This window comes from Triplophysa dalaica, chromosome 11 (assembly GCF_015846415.1).
Source record: "Triplophysa dalaica isolate WHDGS20190420 chromosome 11, ASM1584641v1, whole genome shotgun sequence".
NCBI lineage: Eukaryota > Metazoa > Chordata > Actinopteri > Cypriniformes > Nemacheilidae > Triplophysa > Triplophysa dalaica.
The window spans coordinates 8,517,166-8,538,437 of record NC_079552.1 but is presented as its reverse complement, the minus strand read 5'-3'; the positions used below and the strand labels follow the sequence as shown (position 1 = coordinate 8,538,437).

Genomic DNA, 21,272 nt, shown 5'->3' with positions numbered 1-21,272 from the left:
AAAAATAATATATATATTTGTTTACAAATCATATTCTATTAGATTTTATATTAGATTTGTATTGATACGGTATTATAATAATAAACAATATAATGATTTAACAAAATATTGATATATGTTATTGGCTATTTGTTCCTCAATAGTGGCTCTTATTGCGTATATTACGGTCCTAACATCCGCCGAGCTGAAGAAAGCAACACATATGATTGGCTGTGAGTTTTGTTTTTTTGTTGTTGTTTGTGTGAATTCACATTAGACGTTACCCCTGGAAAAACCCCTAATAAATGCCGTCTGCAGTCTCCATCAAACCACACAAAGAAAAATAAAGGTCTGCAGCACATGGAAAGACACCTGCTTGCAAATTTTACTCCGTCTCCACAGAGAAATCCTGAACTCTGATTTTAAAGTGGAAATGGGGGAAAAATATGTCCCTCCAGCAGGCTGAGTCCTAGATGAATTATTTAGACGGGCTGTGTTTTGCCAGTCCATTCTCCTTAATGGCATCTTTTACGGCACGTATCTGAGATGACTCCAGATGTAAGATGTTCTCCGCATTAGAGGCCCTTAAAGTTGCCCGCTTGCATTACCTCACTGTGTGGCCCAGAAACGAAGCCTAAAATGGTGGAATTCATTTCAGCTTTAGCGTCTCCTTAATAAACCATTCGCAAATCAATGGGCCCTTTTGTCATGTAATTTGTTGGCGAGCTCAGTTTTGTGATAATGTTTTGCAAGCAAGGCTCTTCGGATCAATATGAGATTGAGGGGGGGTAACACAAGCCTGGCTTCCATTTTTCTCTTCAAATATTGGGAAAATGCTGTTAGGGCATTATCTCATTCGGATCAATTTGGCTTCATGATGGAATGTTAGATTTGCACAAAGAGGAACAGCAGAAGTGTATTAGAATGAAGAATTAAAGGGATAGTTCATCCAAGAATAAATTTGCGCTCATCTCTATGCTGTTTTATAGATCACAAAAGGTAGTGTACAGGGACAGCCACATTAATTTTCATTGTATAGACTGTAGACCAGCTTCAGCATTCTTTAATGCCCCCTTACTATGTTTCACATAAGAAATGTGTTGTCACACAGATTTGGAACAACATGCGAGTAAACAACTCCCACCTTATTTCTGGCAAACTGTCATTACCGTCCATTCAGACACTGAACGTATAGATTACACAGCGACTGTGCACGACACCTCTGTTAGTGTGTTTTCTCTCTGTCTGCTCTCTCCCCAGCTGCACCTGCAGTAATTGTGAAAGTGCAGCTGTGATGTGAGAGCTGTCCTCCAGCTGGGAGAGCTTGTTGAGCTGCCACACAAACTGGGCGAGCTAAAAACCCCAGTAAGTCCCTCCTTGACTCAGCTAATGAGTGTGGAGCGCAGACAATACACCCCAATCCAGCAGCCCATCTGAGCGCCACTGCAGTCCAAGAACCGGAGGAGGTCGACTATAGACGGCTCTCAGTTTGTGCTCTGTGACCGTGAAAGTGTGGAGAATCAAGCCTTTGCTGTCTCGGCCTCCTGTATCCCCACTGTTTCTTTTCTTTATTGTTCGTATCGGCCCATCTTTTGGGCTTCTTTCACGCAGAGTGACTCCAGATCAGTCATCCATCCTGAAGGTCATATTTTCTTCATAAGCAAATTATGTTTTTGCCGCTTGCGTAAAGACACGGGGAAGCTTTGCTGGATGTTTCATCATATGTGGGCTTAAATAGCCTAACTGTAACAATTTAAACTGTTGAAATCTAGAGCTGCAGCAGTCCTTAAGGAATAACCTACGGTATAACATCTTAACGTCTAAACCTTATTTCAGTAAGTCCCTGGGTCTCATTGTCCGGAAAAACGCTAGTGGGTGTTCTCCGGGTAGGGTGCTAATGTGTTTTTTCAGCTCTCGAATGTGTAATGCAAGTACTGTCGAGCATTTCGTTAATTAAAAGGATGTGTCCAATTTAATTTGACTCAAACACGAGACAATAAATGAGAGGGTCACGGAAACCAACGTGATTTAAGTGTAATTTAATGACGCGCTGCGTGGAATCGCTCTTTCTACACGTTTTTATTATTAATATCCATATTATTTTGGTAACCGAAGCCACCATGACCCAGCAGAATATCAAAAGTATTCACACTGGGTGCTATAAATTCGTGAAAAAATACAGTGGCAATAAACGAGTCCATTAATAGTCAAAGCATGATCCCATTAGGATATCAGTAGTTTCACATTTCTAAAAGCTGACTTGAAATATTCATATGAAATTATAGCCATAGGGGCCTGTAGGGGTTGATAGCGGGGATTCAAGCAATAAACACACTTAATAGACGCTGCACTCCAGTCACATGCGGAGGGAATCAGATGGATTGTCACTTGTTCTTCTTTTGGATTATAAGGCCATTCATTCAGGCGAAGTGACAGTTACGTGACAGGATACCGATGGAGTAACGGAAGAAGCTGATGGGAAAGATAAACCAAGGCAGAAAGTTTTATATAAGCAAATTATTGCTGCCTTCAAGTCATGATGGAATTAATGTATTTACGAGAGGAGCTTACCGCTTACTGCTGTAAGCGTCAATGGGACGTTCTGGACTTTCTTTGACCCCTCTAATTTGGGGACCTGCTGCCTGTGAGTTAAAATATCACAGCAGAAGCTAATTGTTATTGTTCATAATAAGGCTGGAATTGTAAATGTTGACCACAATTTAGTTCAGTTTGTTTTTGCTCATTTAGTAATAAAACAGCTTCCTGTTTTGTTAGATATTTTTATAATTCAAAAAGAAAGTTTACTCCAAAACTAAAATTCTGGCACAAAAGCACAAAAGAAGATATTTGGAAGAATGTCGCTAACCAAAAACCGTTGTTCCTCAATGACTACTATTGTATACAGAACCAATGCAAGTTTTTGGTTATCAAAATTCTTCAAAATATCTTCTGTGCTCTCAAGAAGAAAGAAAGTCATACAGCTTTAAAATAACAAGAGGGTGAGTAAATGTTGACAGATATTAAATTTTTAAGATTTATTTTTGGCATTTTTGCATTTATTTGACAGACAGTGATTTTTGGAGAGGACAGGAAGCGAAGTGGATGAGAGAGAGGGGGTGGGGTCGGGGAAAGGACCACGATCCGGGATTCGAACTCGGGTCGCCCAGGTCGCACCTGCGCCATATGTCGGAGCACGAACCACTTGACCATCGGCTCTGACCCATTTATGTTTTTTGATCTATTTTTGTTTTGCCAAAATATTGACATTTTTAATAATAATAATAATTAAGATCAACCTTCATGTTATTTCAAACCTGTATGACTTGTTTCTTCTGCCGAACACAAATAAAAATATTTTGAAGGACGTTGATAACCAGACAGCATTGGCCCCCATTGACTTCTATTGTACGGACACAAAACCACTGAAATATTTCTCAAAATCTCCTTTGTGTTCTACAGATGAAAGTCAAACACAACAACATGAGAATAAATAAATAATGGCATCATTTTCATTTTCGGCTGAACTATCCCTACAAATTCTGTTGTGCTCTAGGTGTGATATAAACTCATGTTTGTGTCGCTAATACAAATACTACTCGCTTGCACATACATTACACCCACAAAATATTGATTTATTTTACTATGTGAAGACTGCGTATTGATACGAGATGCATGAAACTACCACAGCTATGTAGCAAAATGGTTGCCTGGGGCAGCGGTCAATAAATGGTCATTATACAGAAGTATTTGACTGCAGAATACCATCATTAACAATTCATAGTTCCAGTTGGTCCATTGATGGGGTTAAATACTGAAAGTTTGAGACTACTATAAACCGACCATTAAAATGCTTTTTTCTTCCTTGCAGTATAGCTTTGAGTATTAACGGTTGCTAGTTCAACCTAGTATAGCGCTTAGACTGTCTACTATATCTGCCACATGCCATAGGGCATGATGGTACATTAGATCACAAGTCTTCCTATATGCTTCCTTATTTAGCCATGTGCCATTATCACACAGGGAATATATAGAACAGGGATTATACACACTGTGAAATAATTATACTTGCTTCTAACCACGCACAATATTAGGTCTGGCAGGGTATTTATGTCATGTTTTTTGTCTCATTGCAGATCACTTCGATGATTGATGAGGACATGTGAGTGAATTTGCCAAACCCTGAACGAAGAAATCTACTGCATCCTCTGGTAAGGCTTGTGACTGATGATCCTTCACTGCTCATTTGCGCTAATGATTGTTCACCTAATCGCAGATTTGCACACATACGTGCTGCTTGGATGGCGTTGTCTTCAAAACAACTTTCCTAAATTAACTCCATCGGCGTAATTGGCGCTGAAACCGAGAAAGCATGCACGCTTTCGTGTCAGGCGCTCATATTTCTCGAGCACAGTCGAACGGCGAATTTATTTCGTGTTTTTGAGCCGAAACAGAGCGCTCTGTATAACATGCGCTTTAATTAGCGGCAGGGCCTCGCAAATCACTCGCTGCTTTGTTGTTTCCCTCTCAACGCCAGTGTCAGGTTTTTTTTGACGTGATTATTAAAGGCAGGCACAATTACTGAGATGTTAGATTCATTGAAAAAAGTCGGCAAGGCATCCGTTTGAACAACACATGCGGCATATAAAATGTTTCGTCTCTTCACGTTCTGCCTGGTGTACCGATGAGGCATGGAACAGCTTGAAGCCGAAAAGGATATTTTTGGTGGCATCTATGTTATGCTAATGAGGTCAGGATGGGGGCGGAGCCCTAAATGCCAGATTGCCAGGAGAAGATGGAGAGGAGACGCTTGTAAATTATGGATGCAAACTGCCATTTCTGCCAGGGAAAAGAAAAGAGAGGCACTGGGAGAAACCTCAAGTCATGCATATCAGATTATTCTTCCCATACCCCCCTCCCTATGCCTTGACTTTACAAAATGTTCTCTTCGTGCTCCTTGAGCAAACTTCCACACACAATCTGGGCTGTGTATCTGTAGTCACATGAGGGCCAGAGGTGCTGACTTGTTGGAATGTTTGGCTTGGTATTTCCTTATGCTTAGGCAGACACATGCGTACAAACACGCGCTCAAGTAAACACACAGGGTAGGTTAGATATTTGTAGATGGCATCATGTTTGACTTGGAGACGGAGATTGTTGCAGGATGGTGAAACAGAGATGACGAAGTTGCATTGTAGTGAACATGGAATCCAAATTGACCCAGGTTACTTTCTTAATACACGTTCCTGGTTTGAATCATAGGTCATAACAAAATCATAAATCAACCTCTTAAAGGGATACTTCACCCAAAAATGAAAATTCTGTCATCATTTACTCACCTTTGACTTGTTCCAAATCTGTATAAATGTATTTGTTCTGATGCGCACAGAGAAAGATATTTGGTAGAATGCTTATAACCAGACAGATTTTGCCCCCCATTGACAACCATAGTAGGAAAAAATTCAATTGTAGTTTAGTGCCCTAGAACTGATTGGTGTACTACATTCTTCAAAATGTCTTTTGTGTTCAACAGAACAAAAAAATATAATGTAATTTTTCCTACTGTGGGAGTCAATGGGGGGGCAAAATCTGTCAGGTTAAAATCTCTCTTCCAAATTTATATTGGGTGAAGTATCCCTTTAAGAATTTGACCCTTCCAATCAAATGGCTTCATTGTGATATGTAACACCCATTCTTTACATTGTGATCAAGTCTGTGTAAATACAACATATGTTTTCCTCATGAGAAAAATTTGCATCTGAATATCACACACATTAATGTGGGTTGCGACTGAGATTTCATGTTGAATTTAATATGTGGAGTATTATAGAGATTTAGGACGGGTTCAATTCCGTGCTTAAAATTCATGTTATTAAAATATGACACGGTTAAGAGTTATGTAGATATTAATCTTCTGTATTACAAACAAATTATATAGAGCGCTATAATTTCTCAGTATTGCTGTTTGCATGTTGAATTCATATTGGTCTATAATTAACAGCCACTCTGAAAAGCCACTTTAAATGTTTTATTTACAGAAAGACTAATAAATGTTTCCATCTGCTGTGTGGCAGGTAATTATTTGGTTGAACATAAAGATTATAAATCATTTAGTCTTGAAATTGCATACAATCTTTACAAAAGAGAAAAATCCATGTAAAATGTTGAATAATTCCATAATTTTTCATGTATTACACACCGTAAACTCTTCAAGGATTGAAGATAATATTGTTATTTTAGCATTTTTTTCTGCAAGACCTGTTTCTTGTTGGTTCTCACCTTTACAAAACGCGGGGATTTCCACAAGTGGTTGGTTTTAGTGAGAGCAGGTCAGAAGTGGGTGGACCTCTGTGAAAGTATATGTGTTCGTGGGGAAATAATGGAGCCATTCTTCAGGTCTATGGAGGCCGCTGTTGTACAGTGGCGTGTGGTGGACCTGCCAGAGGCTCTGGGGTCTTCTTAAAATAGCACCAACCCTTAACTGTCAGAGGCAAGGCTGAGACTGTGGACTGAACGCTGGCCGTACAACCAAGATTGTCAAAGAAATCTTTTTGGACTTCTTAAGCTTTTGCTGCAGCCAGAAAAACATCCACTCGTTATAAGTTTGTCATGATTTGATTTTGATATATTATTGAAACCTGCAGACTTTCAGTCATAAATTTCCACAAATACGTATACATATGTAGCAGTCAGATCTGGAGAGCATGTTGAGCACAGGTTGTCTGTCAGGATGTTTGTTTTGTAATAACTCAAAAGGTCATTTAGTTGGACTGTGCGTATGAGATTGTTTTTACTACGTTCATAATGATTTCATACTAAGTCACATGTTTGACATGGGTTCATGGTTTCAGCGATTAGTTGTACTGCTTTACGCACTAGACCACAGCTCAGAGAGAGCAGAAGCTCGGCCCCGTCTGCCCAATGAGTGGCATCAGTGAAGTAACAACCCATATAAATCAGATTATTGAAATAAAATTTAAGAAGATTATTTTTTCTTTTAGAGACCACACGGCATAAAACCATCATAGAATAGTGTAGGCTGTGCAGTCACAGTAAAGATCGCCAAAGGCAGCCAGCCGTTTTCTTCACCACTTTGTGAGATCAAGATTTACGTAATGCGTTCAGCTCAGACTTTACATGTGTGTGATTCCCTTAGCAATTTTGTAATTTGGGTGCTTAAACAAAGCAGAAACCTTGTGAATAATCCGTATAATATACAAGTGAAGAAAGTGATTTAAAAAAATATTATTTTAATTGTGCTGGCTGGATTTCAGTTTAAACACTTACTATTAGTGTAATTACTGAACACTTTCTAAATAAGAGTATGATAACTGACAATGTTTAATAGCTAATGAAAAAATCAATGCTCACTGTGACTTACAAACGTCTTGAATAATAACTTTGTTAACTGACCATCAGACAGCAAGGTCGGTAGTTTACCTCTGGCTTTCATACGTGATTTACAGGCCGCGTGCGTCCCAGTCAGAACTGTAAATATTCATGTCCTTGAAGCAGGCCGAGACATGATCTCATTTACTCCAGCCGGGGCATCTCATGTAGGCACAGGCTCTTCAGATGTAAATCGCTGTTTACTTCATTACATCATTAGCCGTGTTTCCTTGGGCCCGAGAGAAATGAGGTGAAACGCAGCGGTTACCGCTCGCCCTATTTGTGTGCCCTGTCGAGCCAAAAAGACAAAGCTTATTTCCCTCCCTCTGTTTGCAATGGAAGATATTTGTTTGGAGATCCTGTTGGACAAATTCTGAATTATAGAAAAGCTGCCAATTTGGCTGGCCTTTTCTCACGTTTATCACAGTTATCATATCACTGCACCTTTATTTGCCTCTTCAGTGATTTCTGGGTGATTGGATTTCAGCACTGATGGAAAGATGGCAGATATCATTGAAAGGTCTGTTTAAACCCGCTTTGCACAATAGCGCTCCGAGGTAAAGTGTTAGAGAGAAGCTCTTGTTTATGAAAGGGGTGTGTAGCGCTTCGAACAGGTGCAGAAGGAGTATAATGTCTTTATTGTGGACTTGTTGCTAGGAACGTGTTTGCTGTGACGTGGTGTGATACATTTGGTGCTTTTCACAATTTGGGGTCAAGAGCCAGATAGACGTTGAAAAGAAAAATGGTTAATGTGTTTTTCTGCGAATTAACTTTCAGTCGCAGAAGTTTTAAACGTGATGGTTTTTGACACACTTTCCACACACTGGAATTTCCTGTGGATTTTCTGGGAGAGTGTAACAGTATTTCAGGTCACGTTTATGTGCTTTAGGTGTGTTGTCTTTTGTGTTCAGAAACCTGGTAAATATACCATAATGTGGATATTGGTGGATAAAATAACCGTCTATAAATAGTATCAATAAAATAATAAACCTGAGAAGAATAAGCAGGTACACACACACACACACACACCTTTATGATTCTATTGAAGTACACAGAGCTCTTTAAAGCCTCTCATTAAGAGGAAGCTTGTCAGTGTGTTGGTTAAGTGTTGGTGTAAGTAGCACCAGTGTGGCCTCTTGTACTCACTCGATTACGCACCTAATCAAATCACCTGCTTGTTCATATGCTCCGTACTCCTGCGTTAGAAAAGCAGCCACGCTTCATCCATGCCACACGCTTTCCTCTAAGGTCCTCTGAAAAACATAAAGCTCCGCGCTCTCCTCCTAAATGTGGATGTCTCTAAATCCACACGCAGTGTGACATGTTTGAACCGTTTTCCGCATGCTTTAGGAACCCTCTTGCGTTCTGAAGCGGTGATTGATTTGTTTAGAGCTGGTGGCATCATAATCGCTCGAGAAGTGGAGGAAGCCGGCTCCCATTTTCCGCTCTGTTATACTTGCGTTATTGGAGTGTGGCTTTCCTGAATGCCCGTTTGTGGATATTACATTACAACAATATTGTCTCTGTACACACTTAGTTGTTCGCAGAGGCAGACTACAAATGGCCGGGTTGCCGCTTGTTTAAATGCTCCCAAGCATTGCTAATGCCTGGATTATCTCCTAGAGAAATGATTTAGGGAATATAATGGCTTCACATTGGCTCCACCGCAGCAGAGATACGCACAAACCCAATAACCAGTCCTCACTCCTCAGAGGGAGTGTATTGATTGTGCCAATAATATTGCCCCATTTCCCCAGAAAAGAGATTAAAAAAAGGATCATCTTTTTTTCTCAAATAGGACTGAGTAACAAGTATTTTGATCAGATTAATCTGTTTATGGGTAGTTGACAGACTAAAATGCATTTTTTTCTTATGGTGTGACAGCAAAATATTTGAACAATGAACACAAATCTCTCTTACGCTATTTTGTATGATAAATATAAATAATAATCGTATAAAACCATAATATTAACAGTTTGTTTTCTAAACTATGTCTTTCACACCATAGGAAACATGTCAAGTTTATTTGTCACCTACCCTTTTTAATCATTTATTTATTAATTATCATAGTACAATTGTTATGATTTTTATAATGAAAAATTATAATAATTTTATATTAATTTATTATATTATTAAATTACCAATAATATAAAATTATGATACCTTTTTCATTATTATTATTATTATTATTATTATATATTATACATTTTCGTAGTAATAATAATAATTATACCTCTTAACGTTTTTTAAATATGTATCCCATTTCTATAAAAGATTAAATGCTGAACATTGAAAAATGCTTTTATAAAGTATTTGAAGCTTAGTATGTAATTGTTTGGTTGCTATTAGGACACCAGAATTGAGGTTTTCTGTGCACATAATGAACTTAGTTTTCCATTATTTCTATTATCATTTATAATCAAATCCTATTCCAAAGCTGTCTTGTGCAGTGTCCACCTGATGCTGAATTCGGAAACGACAAGCGCAAACAAACATTGAAACAGAGGATGGAAAATTTGTTGTTTTTTTCCTTTTCCTGTTAGAAGTGCAGAGATCATCAGAATTATTGGCATAAGTTCACCCAGCTCATTGTCTCTGGCCAGAGCCTTTCCACCTACGCTCCGTGTTTATGCTGAGACACACTCTGCCTGCCTCAGGATCACACATGACATCATTTCACCACAGCTGCGGGCCGCACACGAGGCGCGAAGAGGGAACAATTGACCAGGGGCGACGCAGGAAGAGCTGAGTGACCTGATTGCTCAGCTGGCCAAGCAACTGGGAAGGAAGGCCCAAGGCGGAGTCATGGTTGAGGGGAGGGGTGATGGTGGTGGACAGTGCCCCCGTTACCCTCCCCTCCCCCTGGACGCAGTTGTGTTTGTCCTGCCCTCTGCTGTTCTGCTGCCTGCCTGCCTGTCTAAGCCAAAGCAGATTTGTACATGAAAAATGATCTACAATCTCTGTGGCTGTATCAGCTTCCAGATATAGACGTTCCTGATAGGCCAAATCCCCTTTAAAGAGAGCTTTATCCTGCTTGCTGAAAAGCCAGGGAGAACAGCACATTCTTTTATCTCCGCCCGTCAGTATGTTCTAAATATGTGTCGCATTTTGTGCTGCGACACCAATCTGTTGCGTTCGTGTATGAGGGGTTTAAGGTCTGAGTTCACAATGAAAAGCTGGGATTCAAAATCTGATAAAGACTTTGGGATTTTGTAAAATGTAATATTATGAGTTTGTTCTCTGCAGTATTTCTAAGTCGATAAGCAAGTGTAAGCAAATTGTTGAGATTTTCTTGCAGTCACTGATGCTCACATGATGATATTTGGAGCATTGTCTGATCATGAATACCTAACACAGATCATCAGGTTTTGAGTTGTGTCTATATTAGGGTGAGTGCATTCTGAAATTGAATTTCTTGTTTATATTAGAAGTGTTTTATTTAAATTGTTAATATTGTAAATGTCGAAAAAAGATTTCACTAAGAAAAACAAACGCATTTTCACCAGTGAACTCCGATTTGAAACCCTGCTGTGTGGGATTTGAGGGTGTTCGGTTAACACAGCAATGAAATTGTGACCCGTTTGGTAGCAAAAGGTTATTGCGTAAATGTTAGTGCAATCTACATCGCATTGATCGGTCTTAATTATTAGACGCACAGCTGCTGCCTGAATACGAATCAGATGGACAATGTTTCATCTATGTATAGACAGACAGCTGGAAAGGCCAAGACGCATGTGACCCACCACATGTTCATTTCCATATAGAGAAAGACGACACCAACGTACAATAACTTTGATTTGAGAAAAACTTCAAATGCTTGAGAAGTGTGAACGCATTTCTCTATGTCCTCCAAATGAGAGGTACGTGTTTACAAGGAACAAAAGCTACTAAATGGATGACAAATCAGACGGCAAAAGTACAGCATGGGGCTTTAGGTGTGTTTGTGTCTGGGTTAGAGATCACTATAGTCCTTTTCTTCTTAAGAGATATGTTTTTAGCGCGTGGAGCTGATTCCCGTGAGGCGGGTGATCCTTTTTAAATGACAGGGATTCATCTGTTAGCGTCCCTCAGGCCCCACGCAGCACCGTACCGCGCAGCTCCCAGCAGCCTGCAGAAAATGGGCGGCGGTCTCAGGAGATCTCACCTCCTCAGCCCCTCAAGATGCAATGTGGGAGTTTAATTACTCCTGCAGCCACAAACCGCAGCGTACACGCTCTAATTTCAACAAATACCATCGTTTTCGGCTGTTTTTAATCATGTTTAGGCAAAAATATCACGCTGGGAGATGCCTGGGCTGGAGTGGAATAGGCACTTAAAACTGGAGATTTGTCTGATGTGGGTTAATTTGGGGGTTGGGTAACGTGTGTGTCTTGAATAGGTGGTAGAGGTGAGAGTGCTAGCCTTCAGGGAAGATAGGGGGTTTAAATAAAGGATTTTGGATTACTAATTCTACAATAAGGACAAAACATCCATTCAGACAGATCCCTCTGGTCAGTAAGGCCTATCCCTGCTGCTTTAATGAACTTATTTTGAGGGAGTTTAGTTCATCCAGCACTGCTTAAATGAAATGGTCTGCTATTTGTCTCCCCATATTTGCTTAAGACCTTTAAGTGTTGCCACAATGTGTCGCCGCTATTTAAAGAAACAGTGCACTCAAAATGAAAACTATTATCTGGTGAACACAGAGAAAGATATTTGGAAGAATGCTTGTAACCAAACAGTTCTTTGCCACCATTGGCTACCATAGTAGGAAAACTTTCTTTGTAAATTTCTTTGTTGAACACAAAAGAAGATATTTGGAATAATGTAGGAATGGAAACGGTTCTGGGGCACTTTTGACTATCATTGACAAATATTATATTTTACTACAGTTTATCAATTTACAACAACGATGCCTCATCAAATACTATATTACACTGCAATATTTTTTCATTCGAGTGTTTAGGTTAACCTGTGTTTTATTTTGATGGGTCGTCGTGAAGACTCTCCCTCAACAGACACTTGAGTTTCAGTGGATGTAGTTCAGTGATGGTACTTTTTCTCAAACAGTTAAATGCACCTGAAATAAACTCTCAGGGCAACTCTGAACATGATGTTCAATTGTATATCCTCATACAATGAGACACATACAAATGTATGATCGTCGGACGTGCAGGAGGTTAAACTGTGCAACACATTCACTCATACAAGCAGAACTGGCAGATGACAGATTTAAATAGCAGGATTCCGCATCCGCATCACTGGGCTCTAGATATATATGAACTCAATGCAGCCAAGAAATGAGTTTCAATCGCAAAATAGACTAAAACTAAGTAAATTAGCGGTGTGCCATCGATTAGCGTCACACAAACAAGCACAAGGACAAACACATTTCACTCACATTTTCCACATGCGAGGCAGACACGTGATAAATTTTGGCCAATCAGAACAGCTATCTAGCAGAAAATCATTAAGCTGTTCAAATTCACACAGCGCTTCTTAGTGATTCGAAAGCATACAGAGCTCTCTGCTTTCGCGGTGCTTCAATGTCATACGCCAATGGGTCTGTGCAGCGCTGAATGATGTCGAATACACCTTCTGTTTTAGTCGACAGACATAATCATGATCTTTGCGATTCTGTTGAAAAGTGGAATGAGGATGCCTTCAAGATCGATCGCAGTTTAAGATAGTCAGATCGCCCACCCCTAGTTACAAGCATTCTTCCAAATATCTTTCTCTGTGTTCATCAGGACAAAGAGTTTTTGCAGATTTGCAACAACTCGAGGGTGAGTAAATGATGACAGAATTTTTATTTTTGGGTGAACGGTCCCTTTAAGTCACCATATTTGAATGTTTGTCAACACAAATAGGATTGTGGTAAATACCGGAGTGCCATTTTGACATTATTATGGCTTTACATCTTTTATCTTTTAGGCTTTACATTTACCATTCAATGTCATTGTATAAAAGAGAGGGGCCAGAACCGTCTGCTAAACATCTTAGGATAAAAGTCACTGTGTAAACGTTGACAGTTTTTCATTACAGTTTTTCTTAAATTCTGATATTTAATAATATTCCGCGCGCATCCTTCTCTCCTCGCAACCTAAAATGTGAAAAGACCATGCGCAAATGTTTGTTAGTTTAATATACTCCCTGTGAGGTAATGAATGGCAACCCAATATCATGCTGCAGTTTCCTTTTAATTATCATTAGTCCACTTGCTGCCGTCTAATGAGGTCATGTCAATATTGAGCCTTGTGCTTCTGAACATCAGACACGCTCCCCCTCTTTCCTTTTTCTGGCCAATTATTACATGCTCTCATTTTGTATATTTATTCATGTCTTCCAGTCTGTTAAACAGCTCTTAAAAAGGGGTTATCTCATGTTTTCGACCAAGTAAAGAATCCTGGTTGCATTTGAAATGAAATCGGTCTGGATTCTCCTCTTTCTGTCTCATGCTCTTTCGCTTTCTCAGCCCGACTGTCTCTCTCCGAGAGTGTGAGACAGATTACTGGCTCTAACCCGGATCTCAGGGGCCTGCTTTGGGAGGCTGCTGTCTGCGTCAAGGGGAATTTCTGCAGACATTGTACAGGACTCTCAGATCATTACAAGCCTCCTTCACTGAGCCTTTGTTCCCACCCCCCGCCTGCTCGGGTGGTGAGCTGACACGCGGCGGAGACCAACCGCCAACCAGCGCGTCTCCTGACGTAGCCCCATTCCGAGGACATGCTGGCTGTCACATCTCTGCTTGTTGGTCCCTCCTCTGACTCTGTCATCTTAAATCTGTTCATCTGTTAACAAAGCGTCAGACAGCTTATTATGGAGGTGTGAAAAGCAGTGAAAATCATTACGTCCCTGCATTGAAACACAGTGTCAAAAAGCCACTGTTATTGAAAGCATCAGAATTTCAAAGTGTAAATATGTTTTAGCATGCGTCACAACTGACGTTACCGTGTGCTTTGGTGATCAGATTTGGATAGAATCTGAATCCATTAAAAATTAAGGTGTAAATGTACCCGTGATACATTGAAATGCTAATGGATTTTCATTATCCGCATACAATTGTGCATGTAATCTGTAATGGGGTTGCACTACAAATAATCATTATGTGTCACTTTGATGAACTGGTTTGTTAATTGCGTGCTCTTATTTTAATCTGTGTTTCAAAATTATGACAAAATGTCAATGTTTTTCGATGAAGGTCGGAAAAAAAATCTGTCGGATCTTCAGATCACAATGGAATGTGAAGTGTAAATGCAATCAAGCTAAAGATTCCAGATAGTATCCGGACATGAAACGCATGTTAATAATACCAGGTGTAAATGCCAAATCCATGTCTTGAATTTCAGGAGAAGAGCTTGCATATGTCTTTGTTTTTCTGGGAGGAGGACCCTGGCCAGTTGTCTTCTGCATCCTAACCGAACGGCAACACGGGAGCTTAAGTTTCAACCTGTGCCATAGCTCTGCGTGCTGGGCCCCTTCCAGGGTTCAGAGGTCACACTTGTGAGGCATGTGTGTGGAAGGGGGACCAGTCCGGGGGCCCCTGTCTCCCACAATATGTCCGTCAGCAAATCTCTCTTTTTTTCCTCTTCTCTTAACCGTTGCCACTGTGTATCCAAGGAAATTTAGCCAGGGGTGTTGAACACGGGGGTATGTGTGGATGCTCTGTTTGGCTTGATAAATGCACGGTGTCCGAGCATGTCTTATTATTTTGCTGCTGCTTTTTTCCAGGTTCTTTTCCCTACGCCGCGGCTGGGGATCCATGCATTCTGTGTATATGGGTTGGTGTGCATGCGCGCGAGCTTGTGCGTGCATGTGTGAGTACTTCCATATGTCTAGACAAGAGTGGAATCCCAGGGGCCCCACACGTTTAGACTCAGGATATTAAATGACCTAATGGTCATGTTATTTGTGTTGGTTTCATTCAGAGAATCTTGTGAGGAACATTAAATCATAATGAAGAGGGTATGAATTTTGATAGAACGGGGAAAGCTGCTTTGGGAGCACATCCAGGTAAAGCTCGACTAAGGCCGGGGCATAATACCCTCATTGAAAGCTTCAGGCGGTGACCCGGGCCAGGTAGCTGCACATAGTCTCAGCTATTCAGACAAGTTTCAACAGCCATTCGTAGACGTGACATGACCAGATCTTGAGCTGCACGCTTAGACCTCAGTAGCAAGAAAAACGATTAACACCTAAACAAGACAGAACACACATTCTTGTGCGCGCTGTTGTACTTGTTAAATCCCTTTGAGAGCCTCAGACAATACACTTTCTCTGGTCTTGTGTAAACCCGGATTGCTGCTCTTTTTATATTTCAGATTTAAAAGAACACATAGTGACAGCGTCAGGTGATGTTTGAAAACGTTGTGTTCCTCATGTCTGTGCCTCATTAAGATAAGAGAGAAGCTGCTTTTCAGACACTTTATGTAATGATTCCTTTGATGTTCTGGGCAGGCTAGGACAACAGTCAGCCAGTCAACTTCTGAAGAATGTTTCAGTCTCAAGAATACTTAGCATTGCTGAATTTGATCCTTACTGACACCATTTAGAGGATTATTATTTTCATCTGAATAAGAATTTGTTGTGTGTATATATTATATAATGCAATTAATAAAAAAAGTTGGAGTGAATTTTATACGGTTATATCTTTATATACTCAATGTGATATAAAGTTATTAAATTAAATTGATATAACATTGTAATATGCAATTATTATTTTATAATCATGAATTATTTTGTATTTATTAGTGGTGGGCCAGTGAGACTCTTATCGCGCGATAAAAAAAATGTCGCCGTTAATCTATTCTCAAAGTTGGGTTGGGAGCTGGGTCTATACTACGCAAGCTATGATGACTTTCACCTTGATATTTTAGCGCGGATGTATACCAGCTTAACTTCACTGTACGGGGCGAGAACGAGATTTTTCAACTCGCGTCATTCGCGGAAGAAGAAGCCGCCTCATCATCTCATAACCAGGGCTTCATTCGCGCGATTCGCGCAGCAAGTAGGTCTATTGGCTCTTTGCATTAACATATAAATCACTCGCGCTTGACACGCCATTCGCGTTTGGTCTGAACACAACATAACGTTACTGTGAAATTACCGCATCAAACGTGACGTGCTTACATGGATGCAGCTATGAAGCCGCCGGGTTTGCTTCAGGGAATATAAATTTTTAAGAAGCTTCCCAATAGAAACATCGACAAGACTAAGGTTGTTTGCACCTTGTGCAATGCGGAATTGGTTTAAAAAAAAAACCCTTCTCTCAACAGGTAGTGGTCTAGCTTTAGTTGAAACCAGTAACTTTGTATTGAGATCTAATGTATTATGGCTCCTGTATGACATATCGCTTGTTGCTCCCCAACTCTTTGTAAGTCGCTTTGGATAAAAGCGTCTGCTAAATGACTAAATGTAGATGTACTGTAGGAGCTCTTCCAGTCTCAAGTACCACCTGAACGCAAATCATCCCTTAGCTAATGCGGAAGTAAACACAAGTTCATCTTATTGAACATAATTTAATTTTCATCACCAATTATCATAGTAGAACAGCTTTCTCAAGCAGTTTGTGATGCATTTTGGAAACAGGAGATGAGCCCCTGGTCTAATGCGCCACCTGGCTTAAGAAACCCGTTCTCAAAGACTTACTTTTAGTCATTATTTGGGTAGCACACATATTCTGAATGCCTTCGGCAGAATTCAAATGAGCCATTTTAATCTAGATTAATCTAGATTAATTTTGGAATTAATCTAGATTAATCTAGATTAAAAAAATTAATCTATGCCCACCACTAGTATTTATATATTTTAGTTTATTTGCTTGTTTATTTTAATATTGACTAGAATTATATATATATACACACTGACAGTTAATTACTATTTATTTATATGTAATTTATTGTCATTTTATGCGAGATTTTGCATCATTTCCGGTCGAAGCTGTATCCCTAGCAACAACCCTCTGTGGTTGTGACTCTTTGTTTGATATGTTTTATATTTCCTGTTTGGCCGAATAATAGCAGTCAGTGTTTGAGAAATTGAGTTTGGACGCAGTCATTTATTGTTATTGGACATGAATTACACACTGCAGATTTGGGGACTGATGTTAGTTTACAAACCATGAGATGTCAATAATTATAACTGGTTAAGTTAAGGTGTAAAAACTTGAACTAATTCTTTATTTTTAAGACTTTCCAGGCCATGTAGAAATATGCTGCTCTGTAATGCAAGTCTCAGAGTGGCGTGAGGCCTCTCCCTTGCTCAACGTTCCTCAGCTAACAGGAACTCCCTTATTTCCTGAACTCCCCTCACTATTTTACTGCTAACACACACACACACACAGAGCCTCAGGTGTCACCCGTGCTACACATCAAGGGGCCTTGATTAGCTGTAGAGGGTGCAATGCCAACAATATAAACCAATATGTCGTTTAGCATTCACGAGTGTGTGGACGCGGCTAACAGTGTTCTACCCAGAAGCTATACACAAGTTGAGCGGCAACTTAAATGTATTTATACATTTAACCAATAAGAATATGTTTTTTACACCAGAATTAATTATTTTTTTGTGTCTTTATTGCTGGTTATATATGTGTTTAGAACAGCCAGTGCTTGTCTTTTGTATTGTTCTCACTAGCATGAGATCTGTATCTGCTGGTTAGTCTTAATGATTGGTTTCAGCCGTATTATTGATCACGGAGTTGAGGTTGATGTTTCATTCATCAAATGAACACCCAGGTGATGGGTGTCTGATAAAAAGGCTTAAGGCTGTGGAAGAAAACTGACAATAGGATGATCCTTTTCCATCATAAGATTTTGCTTTTGTGTGGATGAGGATGTGGCAAGCGGTTGAAAAATATTTTCATAAATAGTTGAACGTGGAGATCGTCTAACGGAGTAACCTTCTTTCCATCTGAGCATTGTAGCAGTCTTATTTGTTTTAATCAATCTGGTTTTTAATCTACACCTATCTTATAGATCCAGTTGAAAGCAAGATAAAAGAGAGAGTGAATGAGAGAGAGGTAGCTAAAGCGAGCTGTGACACCGGGTTGGAGACCTCTGCTCCAGGCTGATTGACCCTCCGTGATCTAGCCAGTAGATGTTGGATTCTCAGCTCATGATCTATTGATCCATGTGAGCCCTGTCCATTCACATCCACACACATTCAACCCCTCAAATAAAAACAGTTCAGGCTGGAGCTGTCACACTTGAGTCAGGGAGCACGCCAGCTCTCTTTGCAGACACAAATGTGTTCCGAACTCAGGCGTCTGACATGTCTGGTGCTGAAATATGTATTTTTATTCATCCATATTGCATCGGGGCATAAATCATACCATTTACACATGATTATATGTGTGTGTTCGTGTTAAGAAAATATATGTTGCATGTTGTTTTTTCCGTCTGTGTGGCTTCGGCAGTATGTCTGCGTGTGTGTGTGGTCGCACTTAAACAGAGTTGAGGGTGGGGAGAGAGGCAATAAGGAAAGAATGATTACCAGACAGGCCTCATGCTCGCTGCAGATATGCAGGCCTAGCAGTATTTTGCCTCTGCACAGTGTCAAGCATATTGATCAGCCTCTTGTAATAGAGAGAGGGCAGTGTGCAAAATCAATGTTCCATTTCTCTCTCTCTCTCTCCCTCGCTCACTCTTTCTCTTTGTCTTAAACTACCTTCCTAACTTTTATTGAAGCTCATTTTCGCCTCTAGCTGTTTGTTCACTGTGAAAAATAGATATTGTTATGACATATATGTAAGACCAGTAATTTTGTTCTCTAGTAAAAAAAAAACATTAAACCATCCCGAATACAAAGTACAATATACTTAAAGCTAAATTTAATGATACAGTATTTGGACTTGTTGCCAGGCTGTATATTATTTTAATGCAGCATTAGCCATTTATAGATTTTGTCTAATGATAAATCTAACTCTAAATGTAGCGTGTTAAGTAAAATAAGCATCAGTCAAGACATTTTCACAAAGAGTATTTACAGCATTTCCATATTGAATAATCTTGTATCTGGATGTTTGTACTAGAAAAACTAAAGAATTGAATGAAAAACATATTATATTTAGGGCTGTCCAACGATTGATCGCGATTAATCGCATCCATAATAAAAGTTTGTGTTCACATAATATATGTCTCTGTACTGTGCATATTAATTTTGTATTCATAAACACATACACATATGCATATATTTAAGAAAAATGTAGAATATAAAAATGTGTAAATGTTTATTTGTAATTTCAATTATTGGTAAATGTAAACAAATACATCTGAACCTTTCTGCCTTGAATAGGTGAAAAGAGATATTCAAATAATTTAATATTTTTTCATAGCGTAAATTATTGTGGTCAAAGATTGTAAATGTTTCAATATATTGGCAATGCGTGCATTGCAACTCAGTCTGTTTTAAATGGGCTATCCAGCGTTGTCCAGTCCAAAGATAAAATCAGGTTTCTTTCCTGTTATGCAAGTGTTCCCATTTGTTCCCTTTTTTTCCGCACTCGGCGTTTGATACAGATTATAAAAAAGATTAGGTCTGGCGTTACTGTCCCAGTCTGTCTACCAACATAAAATAGAATTCATTTAGGTAATCCAGATGGTTTTTCCTCAGTTTGTGTGTCTGGTATTTGGCTGGCAGTCAACAGCTTTTAGCGGCTCAGGGTGAGCCTTTGTGTTTGCACAGAGCGTTGAGGACCTTGACAGAGCCACCGCTCCTGTGTTCACCAGCATCATCGCTGGCAGCGAACAGACGCACACCTGCCAGTGATCAGCGCGCATTGTTAAACGCTACGAAAAAATCGCAATAAATGCCCTTCCTTTTTACTCATGTTGTCAGTGGCGCTCATGTTATTCAGATGCTATAGAGAAAATGTATTGATCTTTTCTGTAAACCAATTAATGCGGCTAAATGCACCTGTGTATTATATTGTTGTTGAGGCCTGACTGTCAATAGCTATTTGGCTAATTCATCGATTAGATTCACGAGAGAGCTCATTAGAATATAGCAGACGTAACATAGCTGGCGATGATGTTGAGCTTGAAGAATTTATTCCCGAATACCTCTCTAATGGACGCCGTTTAATCTTTATTCACCTTTCTGTCATGTACGCTTCATTTCTCACTCTCTAGATTCGGCCCCCTCGAGTCTTTGTTGCACTCATGTAAATGATCTGGCGTGGGCCGCCGTGTGACCTTATGGCAGCACAGACCCCATGACATCAGTCAGTGCTGTTCGTCTTGAGGCTACAGCATCTTAATGAGCGTTCGCTCTGCCAGACTTGGCCAGGCTCAACCTCTCTGGTTTGGTTTGGACGCCGGCCTGTGCTCCTCCAGAAACCGCCCTGCTCCACTCCCAGCCCCACCACAGACACATGTGATCCGCCCAGCGGGATAATCTTTCCCCACTGTTGCAGGAGCACAGGCTTTTTTCTTCCTCCCGACACACAAACCGCTCTGATACGTGATCTCTTTGTGAGCAGATGCCCTATCTGGAGCTCTTTTGGGTCCTGGCGGTGCGGTGGTCCCAGCCTGAGCAGGTTGGGTTGGGGAAGGGCCGATGGGCTGGCCATGCTGGATGGGCGATGATGAATGGGGCTCACCTGGTGGTCTCTGTGTGGGCTGGCAGTTTGCGCTGTGGGGGTCTCCCACCAGCCTGTCCCAGGCAGCATGTGGCAGCAGCCAGGGCCACATTAATCAAACTCTCCACCTGCCTTTTTCCCAACTGTCTCCCTGCTCCTCTCTTTACACATTCTCCGCCAGGCTCGTCGTGCAGAACAATGAGCCTTTTAACGTCAATGGTCTTTCTGACAGTGTCCATTTTACAGCCGAACCTTGGACTCTCTTTACACTCGTGCAGGAGGTGTTTAATGCTAGTTCTTCCCAGTCGAGCCCGAGAGCATGTATCAAAGTTAAAATAGATGTAGGTTC

The 21,272-nt window shown here is 40.3% G+C and overlaps 1 protein-coding gene across 4 annotated transcripts in view; it reads left to right on the top strand.

Moving 5' to 3' along the window:
* Positions 1 to 21,272, top strand: part of zmiz1a (zinc finger, MIZ-type containing 1a) — a 119,748-nt gene that overhangs the window by 40,011 nt on the left and 58,465 nt on the right. For all 4 annotated transcript variants that reach the window (XM_056760797.1, XM_056760796.1, XM_056760795.1 and 1 more), the window contains exon 3: positions 4,113 to 4,187. The gene's annotated coding sequence lies outside the window, so the exon portion shown is untranslated. The remainder of the gene's footprint in view (positions 1 to 4,112; positions 4,188 to 21,272) is intronic.